Below are 14,016 nucleotides of genomic sequence, written 5' to 3' on the forward strand. Positions count from 1 at the left end.
GAAATTACATTCAAGGGTAATTGGTGTAATTGTTAACAAAGTAGTAAAACCTTGGTTTACACGCAGTTGATAACCTGGTGTATTCATTAAACAAAGTATTAAAACCTTGTTACAATTCGAATCCCCAATTAGTTGGAATATTTAACTTCGGGTATAATAATAATTTGACGAGGACACTCGCACTTTATATTTATGACTGATGGACTGTTATGGACAAAAACCAGACGGACATATTAAATAATCCAGGACAAAGGACAATTAACCCATGGGCATAAAACTAAAATCAACACGTCAAACATCATGATTACGGAAATTTAAATAAGCATAATTCTTTTATTTCATATTTAATTTCCTTCATTTTATATTTAATTGCACTTCTAATTATCGCACTTTTATTTATTGTTATTTAATTGCACTTTTAATTATCGTACTTTTTAATTATCGAAATTTTATTTTATCGCACTTTTATTATTCGCAATTTCATTATCTTTATTTACTTTACGCTTTAAATTAAGTCTTTTATTTATTTAATATTTTACATTAGGTTTTAACTGCGACTAAAGTTTTAAAATCGACAAACCGGTCATTAAACGGTAAAAACCCCCTTTATAATAATAATATTACTTATATATATATTTGTATTTTTATAAAAGTAAACTAATATAGCGTTAAGCTTTGTTTAAAGATTTCCCTGTGGAACGAACCGGACTTACTAAAAACTACACTACTGTACGATTAGGTACACTGCCTATAAGTGTTGTAGCAAGGTTTAAGTATATCCATTCTATAAATAAATAAATATCTTGTGTAAAATTGTATCGTATTTAATATTTTTTTTTAGTAAAATATAAACTATTTTATATACACCTCGCATAACATCAATGAATTTAACTTTAATGAGTACACAGCAAAAAATGAAATGTCGTTACAATGACAGGAATAACAATAACGTAAATGTTCACATGCAGAAGTAATAAATGCGATATCTCTTGATCCTATGTCCAAGTAGCATTACATAAGCAGTAAGTATAAGAGCTTGAATCAAACAGCACCTGAGACAAAACATGCTAAAGTGTCAACCAAAAAGGTTGAGTGAAGTTCATAGGTTTAACAAAAAGTTTGACCATTGTTTTAGACCACAAGATTTAATTTGTAAAGTTGATCTCCCGCAGGATCAAAAAGTTATGCCAATGCGTGATATTTAGACTAAACGTTCAAGGTTGCCCCATGACAAGTTGTGTCTGTCCTTGTCGGTTTAATTTCATTATTAAGTAATACAATGAGTTGGTCAAATGTATCGGGGACGTTACTCCCGATAGGCCTACCCCCAATAATTAAGCATGCCGCAGCAATTAAAAATATCACTGTAGGGAATTAGTCGGACATAGCCGGGTATAGCATAGTTTAATAGTTTGGTACTTGTGTCTAAAGTGTAAAAAGTAAAAACAGCATGTGTCTCACCCCAAGTAAAAGTAAGTAAGTTTGCTAGCAATTAAAGAGGGGCTATGAATTCACCTTAGTAAGTAGAGAGAGAGTTATTCCTCGGAATAAAGAGTTGAACGAGTGAGCAGGAAAGTCAACCTATTGACATTTAAGAGTAGTTAAGTGTTTTGTCCATGTTTAAGTTTAAGTATGTGTTTAAGTATAGTTTGTTTTACTAAGTTTCTATTCCTAGTAAGTTACTATTTTTATAAAGTTTCCATTTTTAGAAAGTTTCTTACTTTACTAAGTTTCTATGACTAGGGAGTTTCTACTTTTATCAGTGTTTTCCATTTTAGGATACTTGCCGTATTAGATAAGCTTCCAATCACCCCTTTCCCTTCGAATGGCTAATTTAGATCTAGGGGCTTGAGCCATAGGACCCTTTAAATCGGAAATCCAAACCCTCTGCCTAGAATCTCATAGAAACCATTCGTCAAGAAAGTTCGAAGATCTATACATCTCTAATACATATCCCAAAATGTTTTTATGTTACAATATAAGTAGTAGGTTATAGGTGCTAGTAATAGTAATAGTGTATACATGTTATTTATTTTATTTTTAATTGCATATAATTTATAACATTATTTACATATTTCGGTAAAAATAATAACCGAAGTAAAAAGTAAAAAGTAAAAAGTAAAAAGTAAAAAAATAAAAAGTAAGAAAAGAATACTTACTAGTAGTAATTCTTCAAAGAGAGAATGAGAGAAATTTTGGTGTGAGTTTGAATGAGAAATGAGGGGTATTTATACTTGAAAAAATTAGGTAAAAAGAATAAAATAATTAAAAGAAAAATAAATATTTAATTCTTAATGGGATTTTAAAATTAAAAAGTATTAAATGTTAGGTCATGGGATAATGCACAAAATAAAATAATAAAAGTAGTTTTTTTTATTTAGTCCTCGTATATAGTATAGTTATAAACATATACATAATATAATAATAAAGAATATATGTATGTATGTTTCACATAGGTGTATATCTATATATGTAACATATAATGATAAGATTAAATAATAGTTGATTAACTAAAGAATAATACTACTATTATTATTATAACTTATACACCTATCTATATGGTACCATTTAATTACACTAAGTATATTATCACTTATATAAATATAAATTTTCTCGAAAAACGGTCACTGTTAATATAGTTTGCTATATTAATAAACAAGTTATATGTCTATTAGACATTACCTAATCGAACATTACATCTCTAGGTTGAGATCTACGCTTACACACTCCATTCTTACTACTTGCGTGGAATACCTATCTACTAATAAGGTGAACTTCATAGCCCCTCTTTTTACTATTTCTTAACTATTTTATAACTTTGGGGTGAGACACATGCTTGGTTTTAAACTGTTTTACGCTTAGACACAAGTACTCAAACTTTATTTTGATCAGTTCAAAGTGTTTGCTAACATGCTTTGATTCATGCTTAATCCCTACCATGATATCGTTAATTACTGGAATTTGGTAAGCTTAGTTATTGTGATAGCGCTATTGAGGGTGACGTCTCTATCCGGATGACCGCTGGTCAATGGATACATAATAACGATGAACGACACGAACGTGATGTGTTTAGGGTAACTAATGGTTAGTATCGATATCATATACACCAGCACTACTACCGAACTGATTAAACCGCTTATTTAAATATTGTCATCTAAAAACTTGTTATAACTATTAAACCTATGTTGTTCACTCAACCATTTTGGTTGACACTTTTAAGCATGTTTTGTCTCAGGTACTTAGATACACTTTGCTTCCGCTGTAGAACTCTGCTGTTACTTAGAAGTCAAGCCGAGCACTGGGACCAGAGTTAACATCCGCGTCAATGGCGATTTTGGCGGGGTGTTACAATTGGTATCAGAGCTCTGGTTATAGGGAACTAGGTTACATTAGTGTGACTAACATGAATAGTTAGGATGCATTAGTGCGTCTAGTCTATAACAGAGTTGTTCATTTGCATTGATTATTTGCATTACATTCTAGATTATGTGGATTAAGTTCACTTATATTTGTTATGCCTAGAACTCCTATACCATTCAAATCTTTAGAAACACTTTGCTATAGGAACTATACTTACACGTCTGACTCTTAGAATAAGAGCCAATAATAGAATACCACCATACCCATCTCATTATGTAATTTAGGAGAGCCAAGGCATGTTATAGAGAACCAGGATTGCATTCTATGTGTGCCTTATGTGGGTGCCTTAGCAATATTTAGGTCTATAACCTTTCCTGCCTTAGTTTTAAGTGCTTTCCCTTAATCTTTATACTGCCAATCCATCTTACTACATGCATTTACCTCTTCTGACATTATGTATCCTTTTCTAAGGATGTCAAGCCAAAACTCTATCATCTTGCATGATCCCGACTCTGAAGGATCAGCTAATATGTGATTGTTATCATATCCAAACATATCCTAGGACCTGACTTCAGAATTGTGATTCAAAGTATTCTTTGACTCACACGAAGGGATGTCACTCATGACTGAACATTTCCATGTCAACTATCTAAGTTTGATCACATGTCCTGACCTTATGGAGTTACCTTGGAATGGAAATATGAATTAGTGAAATATAATGACGCTTGGCCGACGTGATTATATTACAGTAATTCATATAGAAATTCCAATATTATGACATATGGAGTAGAAAGTGAATCAAAGAAAAATTTCCAAGCCATTCATTTAAAAATCTCAATGTTATTACAAGAAGGGTAATTATCATCTAATTTATAGATATACGAAGAGATCGTTACGATCAAACTATCTATATCATACCTATGAGTAGATTAACAAATTCTCCTATGCCATAAAAGCTGTAAAGCTTGGCATTCTTTCTTTCTTAAACAACCTATCTCTGACGCTTAATTATCCCATCCCCCACTGGAAGGAAGGATGCATGTTCGTAAGTGACCTGAAGTGACACCCCTGAAACTTCTTCGAAGCATGCCTCCCGTTAACTGCAATTACGCTCCTAGTGTAGATTTTCATAAACCCATTAGGAAACCCTTCGAAGATAAACGACAACCACTCGCAAGATTTTCATTTGAATATTCAAACGAAGATATTATAAACACCACATTCACTATCACGTTCTAATACTCACCATTCATATCCCACTTGTCAGCAACATCTTCACACATAAACATTTTGAATTTCCAAGAACATACGCCCTAATAATAGTCAACAACCGTATTTAAAAACAATAGATTTCATTACATCGCAACATTGTTGCTTAAAATAACCCGAAATTTTCAAAATACCTTCACCCGATCTTCGTAAATCTTTTTCCAACTTGTAACCTCCGAAATATGAAAATCCTGTTACCAAAATTTTTCATACACTGTTTTACTGTGCGATCCTCTCGAAATTTTAAAAAATATTTACTACCATTCGTGCAAAATTTATAAATCGTATATGTTTATATAATAAAGTAAATAAAATTTACCCTTATTTATTTTGACTTGTACACATAAAATTTTACTCTCACTTTTCTCAAATCAATTCTTTTATTCAAAAGATATTTTACTTAAAATAGTACATGTTGTACATAACTCTAGTTTTACTAAGAACTTCGTTTCCTTTTTAAATTGTCACCTTAAATGACTCGAACTTCTATAAAAATTTTCATTCCTTGTTTATATAAAAAATTTCGTATTATTCTACACCATGTAGTAATCACAATTCCTCTTGCCCTTTCGAAACTTACCAATGAGTTCATCATTCGAAACTCTATTTTCTCGTCAACTTTTCCCCTTTTGAGGTTGACCGTTGAGAGGATTTTACTACTAATATCCCTCTGTTAAACCACAACACCCTCGTGAACATCAAATCTATAATTCTAAATTTTGTGGTACAAGAAATTATTTTTGGAGATTCTCACCTAGTGAAAACTATTCTTATACCCAATAATTCCCATTTCTTCTCATCCGCACTTAAACTCATAAGTGAATGATAGATCGACTCGCCATAGGTTCGAGAACGTCTAACTCGATCAGAGATCACACCACCCATACGGTTTCCTTTTAGTAATAGGAATCTATAATGCTCGCTATCTTCTTTAAAGGAGGTACCTTAAATGTAAATGACATTTATTTGTTTACTCCAAATATCTCTCCTCGTTGGTTGCAACTAGATGATTATCCTAGATAAGGGTTCGACCTCTGTTTCGACCTAACAGAAGTCATAATCATAAAGTTACATTCGACAATGTGCCTCCAAAATTTCTTCCAAGGATAAGTTCACATATATTGTAATATATTGGACAATATCTTTTCCACATGACCATTTTTGAGGGCAACTTAGTAATTATGGCATACTTGCATATAAGCCTGATTAATGACCCCTCGGCTGGCATCTTGTTTCGCCTTCCTTGAAAATCATAGGCATCATACCTATGGTTAATCTTCCGGATTTAAAATCTAAACATATCAAACACAAGTCATGCATCAAACTACATGGCTGTGATCTCCAAGTACTCCTCTCTGATTGTCTGCCCTAATGGCGACATAAGCGCTCAAGGTTTCAAATAAACTTAGTGATGTTCGTTGCACATTTCAGGTATCCAACTTACTGAAATGATTGTACGACTAAAATATCACAGTCCCTTTTTAAGGAAACCTAGTTAGATGACACTCCTGTTATTCCTTTGAATAACCTTCGCATTGATAATAAAATGCACTTCATAGAAGAACCTGTAGGAGTTATGGATCGTGAGATCAAACACTGAAACAAGGCAACAATTCCTATTGTTAAAAATCCATTGGAATTCGCGTAGAGGCCCCGAGTATACCTGGGAACGTGAAGACCAAATGAGACAAAAATATCCACATCTCTTCACTACCGCAAATGCATCTGAGAAGTCTACCTAAAACTTCTGGACGAAGTTTTTAATAAAGGGGAGGTACTATAACAACCCTCACTTTTCCGTTTCGAATGTACCAGATTTCCCTTAGAGTTCATTGCCTGATCCTGTGTATTCGATTTAGGGTTGTTATCCATATACGATTAATGAACCATAATTAAAACTTGTATTAAATAATCGTATTTATTACTTAAACCCTAACCCTAATATTAAACTAATAATATTAACCCTAATCTCATAAACACTGGTTCTAATACTAAATTTATTATATAAACTATATGTAATAAAATCTGACATTTATATAAAATGAGAACTAAACTAAATTCTAACAAAAGGTCATGGATAAAATATAAATAAATAAATAAAAGTAAAAAAAATAATATATATATTATATAAATACATAATTTCCAAAAAAAAAATATAATACATGTATAATTAAATAAAAATCGGCTAGATTAAATAAAAGAAATAGAAATATAAATTTGATCATTAAGCTTTCACAAATCCTAATCTAAATCTAAGATGTAATCATAATCAAACTACAAGTATTCAAATCCTAATCCATTCCTAATACTTGTGTCCTAATCCTAATCTAATCACCACCTCCTCAAGCCTAATCCTAAATTTGAAACCAATCCTAATCCTTTTCTAGGTTTATCATTTAAAAGTCCTAGTGTGATTATGATTCTAATTTTGTCCTATAAAAACAGCCCAAAACTAGCTCATTATTTTGCATCACAAAATTTACAACAATCTCTTCTCCTTTTATCTTTTTTGTCGACAGATATATCCCTATCAATATCACCCATTTAGTCGACTCACACCAACACCCAAAACAGCCCTCTGCTACATTTTCTGCAGCTCAACAAACAACCACTACCAATGCAAGGTTGCTGTCTTCTACAGCCTTCCACAGCCGCCACCTGCTGCGTGTTTCTACAGCCCATAACCGCCCAAAAACAGTAGCACTTCTGCTGCTATTTTTGACCCAAACAGGCCACTTCCTGCTGTGTTTTTACAGCCCATTCACCACTCTCCTGCAGCCAAAACAGTTTCCCAAACAGCCCTTCATTCAGGCTGCAGCATCGCCAACAATCACCTTCCTTCAACAGTCTTTTTCGCCATTGTTTTCCTGCTCCTATTCAGCTCTTGTTTCGACCACCATAACAGCTCAATAACCTGCTATTCACCTGCTTGTTTGCGAGCCAAAACAGCATTCAAAACAGCCCCATAATTAACCGTTGTTGCTGCATTTTTTTTTATGCTTTCCTGCTGAGTCTGTCGAGCAAAATCAGACCCAAGAAACACTTTGTTTGGCATGTGATTTCTGCTGCAATTCAGTTTTCTTTTGCAGTCCACAACCATCATCATGTTCTTAATCTTTATCCATTAAGGTAGCTCTAAATCCTAGCTTAATCTTGTTCTTAATCTACTACTTTTAAGTTGTTTCTTTATAAGGTATTATGTTGTTTAACTATGAAAAGGTTATGAATAATGATAATGTTTATGAATAAGAATACAAGTATGATAAAAGATTATAATTAAGAGTAATAGATTAAGCATGTTAAATTATAAATATTAGGGTTAAGTTATGATCATGATTTTGTTATAAATTAATAGAGGTAAAGGTTATGGATGTATTATAATTATGAACATGTTATGAAAGCTAGTTATTAAAGATAATGATAATGTTAAAAGGTGATGAGTAAGGATTTAAAAGTATGATTAAAAGATTAAGTATAAAGTAAAAAAGAAAAAAGGGGGGGATTAATAAAAGATTATGAGTATGAATTTATTGTGGTTAAAAAGATTAGGGTTAATAAAAACGATGATTAAGTATTATGATTTATGGACTTGAATATAACAAAAAAAGTTATGATTTTATATGAGAATGGATAATGGTTAGTAATACTTGATGGTGGAATAATAAATGATAATGACGATAATATACGTGCATGCATGCATTCTTTCGTACATATGCACATGTATACACTGTGGATATATGTGTGTATGTATATGCAAATATATACATAAGTGTATATGTATGTGTATATATGTATGTATATGTACGTTTGTGTATGTATGAATGTGTATAAGTATCATATATATATATATATTATAAAAATTACAAAAGATGATAAGTAGTTATGTATATATATATATATATATATATGTATCACCCATACACTAATATATATGTAACACATACATAAGATATATACGTATATAGTATAGTTATAAACATATACATAATATAATAATAAAGAATATATGTATGTATGTTTCACATAGGTGTATATCTATATATGTAACATATAATGATAAGATTAAATAATAGTTGATTAACTAAAGAATAATACTACTATTATTATTATAACTTATACACCTATCTATATGGTACCATTTAATTACACTAAGTATATTATCACTTATATAAATATAACTTTTCTCGAAAAACGGTCACTGTTAATATAGTTTGCTATATTAATAAACAAGCTATATGTCTATTAGACATTACCTAATCGAACATTACATCTCTAGGTTGAGATCTCCGCTTACACACTCCATTCTTACTACTTGCGTGGAATACCTATCTGCTAATAAGGTGAACTTAATAGCCCCTCTTTTTACTATTTCTTAACTGTTTTATAACTTTGGGGTGAGACACATGCTTGCTTTTAAACTGTTTTACGCTTAGACACAAGTACTCAAACTTTATTTTGATCAGTTCAAAGTGTTTGCTAACATGCTTTGATTCATGCTTAATCCCTACCATGATATTGTTAATTACTGGAATTTGGTAAGCTTAGTTATTGTGATAGCGCTATTGAGGGTGACGTCTCTATCCGGATGACCGCTGGTCAATGGATACATAATAACGATGAACGACACGAACGTGATGTGTTTAGGGTAACTAATGGTTAGTATCGATATCATATACACCAGCACTACTACCGAACTGATTAAACCGCTTATTTAAATCTTGTCGTCTAAAAACTTGTTATAACTATTAAACCTATGTTGTTCACTCAACCATTTTGGTTGACACTTTTAAGCATGTTTTGTCTCAGGTACTTAGATATACTTTGCTTCCGCTGTAGAACTCTGCTGTTACTTAGAAGTCAAGCCGAGCACTGGGACCAGAGTTAACATCCGCGTCAATGGCGATTTTGGCGGGGTGTTACAGTTGGTATCAGAGCTCTGGTTATAGGGAACTAGGTTACATTAGTGTGACTAACATGAATAGTTAGGATGCATTAGTGCGTCTAGTCTATAACAGAGTTGTTCATTTGCATTGATTATTTGCATTACATTCTAGATTATGTGCATTAAGTTCACTTATATTTGTTATGCCTAGAACTCCTATACCATTCAAATCTTTAGAAACACTTTGCTATAGGAACTATACTTACACATCTGACTCTTAGAATAAGAGCCATGACTTACTTGTATTCCAATAATAGAATACCACCATACCCATCTCATTATGTAATTTAGGAGAGCCAAGGCATGTTATAGAGAACCAGGATTGCATTCTATGTGTGCCTTAGCAATATTTAGGTCTATAACCTTTCCTGCCTTAGTTTTAAGTGCTTTCCCTAATCTTTATACTGCCAATCCATCTTACTACATGCATTTACCTCTTCTGACATTATGTAACCTTTCCTAAGGATGTCAAGCCAAAACCCTATCATCTTGCATGATCCCGACTCTGAAGGATCAGCTAATATGTGATTGTTATCATATCCAAACATATCCTATGACCTGACTTCACCATTGTGATTCAAAGTATTCTTTGACTCACACGAAGGGATGTCACTCATGACTCAACATTTCCATGTCAACTTTCTAAGTTTGATCACATGTCCTGACCTTATGGAGTGACCTTGGAATGGAAATATGAATTAGTGAAATATAATGACGTTTGGCCGACGTGATTATATTACAGTAATTCATATAGAAATTCCAATATTATGACATATGGAATAGAAAGTGAATCAAAGAAAAATTTTCAAGCCATTCATTTAAAAATCTCAATGTTATTACAAGAAGGGTAATTATCATCTGATTTATAGATATACGAAGAGATCGTTACGATCAAACTATCTATATCATACCTATGAGTAGATTAACAAATTCTCCTATGCCATAAAAGTTGTAAAGCTTGGCATTCTTTCTTTCTTAAACAACCTATCTCTGACGCTTAATTATCCCATCCCCCGCTGGAAGGAAGGATGCATGTTCGTAAGTGATCTGAAGTGACACCCCTGAAACTTCTTCGAAGCATGCCTCCCGTTAACTACAATTACACTCCTAGTGTAGATTTTCATAAACCCATTAGGAAACCCGTCAAAGATAAACGACAACCACTCGCAAGATTTTCATTTGAATATTCAAACGAAGATATTATAAACACCACATTCACTATCACGTTCTAATACTCACCATTCATATCCCACTTGTCAGCAACAGCTTCACACATAAACATTTTGAATTTCCAAGAACATACGCCCTAATAATAGTCAACAACCGTATTTAAAAACAATAGATTTCATTACATCGCAACATTGTTGCTTAAAATAACCCGAAATTTTCAAAATACCTTCACCCGATCTTCGTAAATCTTTTTCCAACTTGTAACCTCCGAAATATGAAAATCCTGTTATCAAAATTTTTCATACACTGTTTTACTGTGCGATCCTCTCGAAATTTTAAAAAATATTTACTACCATTCGTGCAAATTTTATAAATCGTATATGTTTATATAATAAAGTAAATAAAATTTACCCTTATTTATTTTGACTTGTACACATAAAATTTTACTCTCACTTTTCTCAAATCAATTCTTTTATTCAAAAGATATTTTATTTAAAATAGTACATGTTGTACATAACTCTATTTTTACTAAGAACTTCGTTTCCTTTTTAAATTGTCACCTTAAATGACTCGAACTTCTATAAAAATTTTCATTGCTTGTTTATATAAAAATTTTCGTATTATTCTACACCATGTAGTAATCACAATTCCTCTTGCCCTTTCGAAACTTACCAATGAGTTCATCATTCGAAACTCTATTTTCTCGTCAACTTTTCCCCTTTTGAGGTTGACCGTTGAGAGGATTTTACTACTAATATCCCTCTGTTAAACCACAACACCCTCGTGAACATCAAATCTATAATTCTAAATTTTGTGGTACAAGAAATTATTTTTGGAGATTTTCTCACCTAGTGAAAACTATTCTTATACCCAATAATTCCCATTTCTTCTCATCCGCACTTAAACTCATAAGTGAATGATAGATCGACTCGCCATAGGTTCGAGAATGTCTAACTCGATCAGAGATCACACCACCCATACGGTTTCCTTTTAGTAATAGGAATCTATAATGCTCGCTATCTTCTTTAAAGGAGGTACCTTAAATGTAAATGACATTTATTTGTTTACTCCAAATATCTCTCCTCGTTGGTTGCAACTAGATGATTATCCTAGATAAGGGTTCGACCTCTGTTTCGACCTAACGGAAGTCATAATCATAAAGTTACATTCGACAATGTGCCTCAAAAATTTCTTCCAAGGATAAGTTCACATGTATTGTAATATATTGGACAATATCTTTTCCACATGACCATTTTTGAGGGCAACTTAGTAATTATGGCATACTTGCATTTAAGCCTGATTAATGACCCCTCGGCTGGCATCTTGTTTCGCCTTCCTTGAAAATCATAGGCATCATGCCTATGGTTAATCTTCCGGATTTAAAATCTAAACATATCAAACACAAGTCATGCATCAAACTACATGGCTGTGATCTCCAAGTACTCCTCTCTGATTGTCTGCCCTAATGGCGACATAAGCGCTCAAGGTTTCAAATAAACTTAGTGATGTTCGTTGCACATTTCAGGTATCCAACTTACTGAAATGATTGTACGACTAAAATATCACAGTCCCTTTTTAAGGAAACCTAGTTAGATGACACTCCTGTTATTCCTTTGAATAACCTTCGCATTGATAATAAAATGCACTTCATAGAAGAACCTGTAGGAGTTATGGATCGTGAGATCAAACACTGAAACAAGGCAACAATTCCTATTGTCAAAAATCCATTGGAATTCGCGTAGAGGCCCCGAGTATACCTGCGAACGTGAAGACCAAATGAGACAAAAATATCCACATCTCTTCACTACCGTAAATGCATCCGAGAAGTCTACCTAAAACTTCGGGATGAAGTTTTTAATAACGGGGAGGTACTATAACAACCCTCACTTTTCCGTTTCGAATGTACCAGATTTCCCTTAGAGTTCATTGCCTGATCCTGTGTATTCGATTTAGGGTTGTTATCCATATACGATTAATGAACCATAATTAAAACTTGTATTAAATAATCGTATTTATTACTTAAACCCTAACCCTAATATTAAACTAATAATATTAACCCTAATCTCATAAACACTGGTTCTAATACTAAATTTATTATATAAACTATATGTAATAAAATCTGACATTTATATAAAATGAGAACTAAACTAAATTCTAACAAAAGGTCATGGATAAAATATAAATAAATAAATAAAAGTAAAAAAAAATAATATATATATTATATAAATACATAATTTCCAAAAAAAAAAAAAATATAATACATGTATAATTAAATAAAAATCGGCTAGATTAAATAAAAGAAATAGAAATATAAATTTGATCATTAAGCTTTCATAAATCCTAATCTAAATCTAAGATGTAATCATAATCAAACTACAAGTATTCAAATCCTAATCCATTCCTAATACTTGTGTCCTAATCCTAATCTAATCACCACCTCCTCAAGCCTAATCCTAAGTTTGAAACCAATCCTAATCCTTTTCTAGGTTTATCATTTAAAAGTCCTAGTGTGATTATGATTCTAATTGTGTCCTATAAAAACAGCCCAAAACTAGCTCATTATTTTGCATCACAAAATTTACAACAATCTCTTCTCCTTTTCTCTTTTTTGTCGACAAATATATCCCTACCAATATCACCCATTTAGTCGACTGACACCAACACCCAAAACAGCCCTCTGCTGCATTTTCTGCAGCTCAACAAACAACCACTACCACTGCAAGGTTGCTGTCTTCTACAGCCTTCCACAGCCGCCACCTGCTGCGTGTTTCTACAGCCCATAACCGCCCAAAAACAGCAGCACTTCTGCTGCTATTTTCGACCCAAACAGGCCACTTCCTGCTGTGTTTTTACAGCCCATTCGCCACTCTCCTGCAGCCAAAACAGTTGCCCAAACAGTCCTTCATTCAGGCTGCTGCATCGCCAACAATCACCTTCCTTCAGCAGTCTTTTTCGCCATTGTTTTCCTGCTCCTATTCAGCTCTTGTTTCGACCACCATAACAGCTCAATAACCTGCTATTCACCTGCTTGTTTGCGAGCCAAAACAGCATTCAAAACAGCCCCATAATTAACCGTTGTTGCTGCGTTTTTTTTATGCTTTCCTGCTGAGTCTGTCGAGCAAAATCAGACCCAAGAAACACTTTGTTTGGCATGTGATTTCTGCTGCATTTCAGTTTTCTTTTGCAGTCCACAACCATCATCATGTTCTTAATCTTTATCCATTAAGGTAGCTCTAAATCCTAGCTTAATCTTGTTCTTAATCTACTACTTTTAA

Source organism: Rutidosis leptorrhynchoides, chromosome 11, assembly GCF_046630445.1.
Source record: "Rutidosis leptorrhynchoides isolate AG116_Rl617_1_P2 chromosome 11, CSIRO_AGI_Rlap_v1, whole genome shotgun sequence".
Classification (NCBI taxonomy): Eukaryota; Viridiplantae; Streptophyta; class Magnoliopsida; order Asterales; family Asteraceae; genus Rutidosis; species Rutidosis leptorrhynchoides.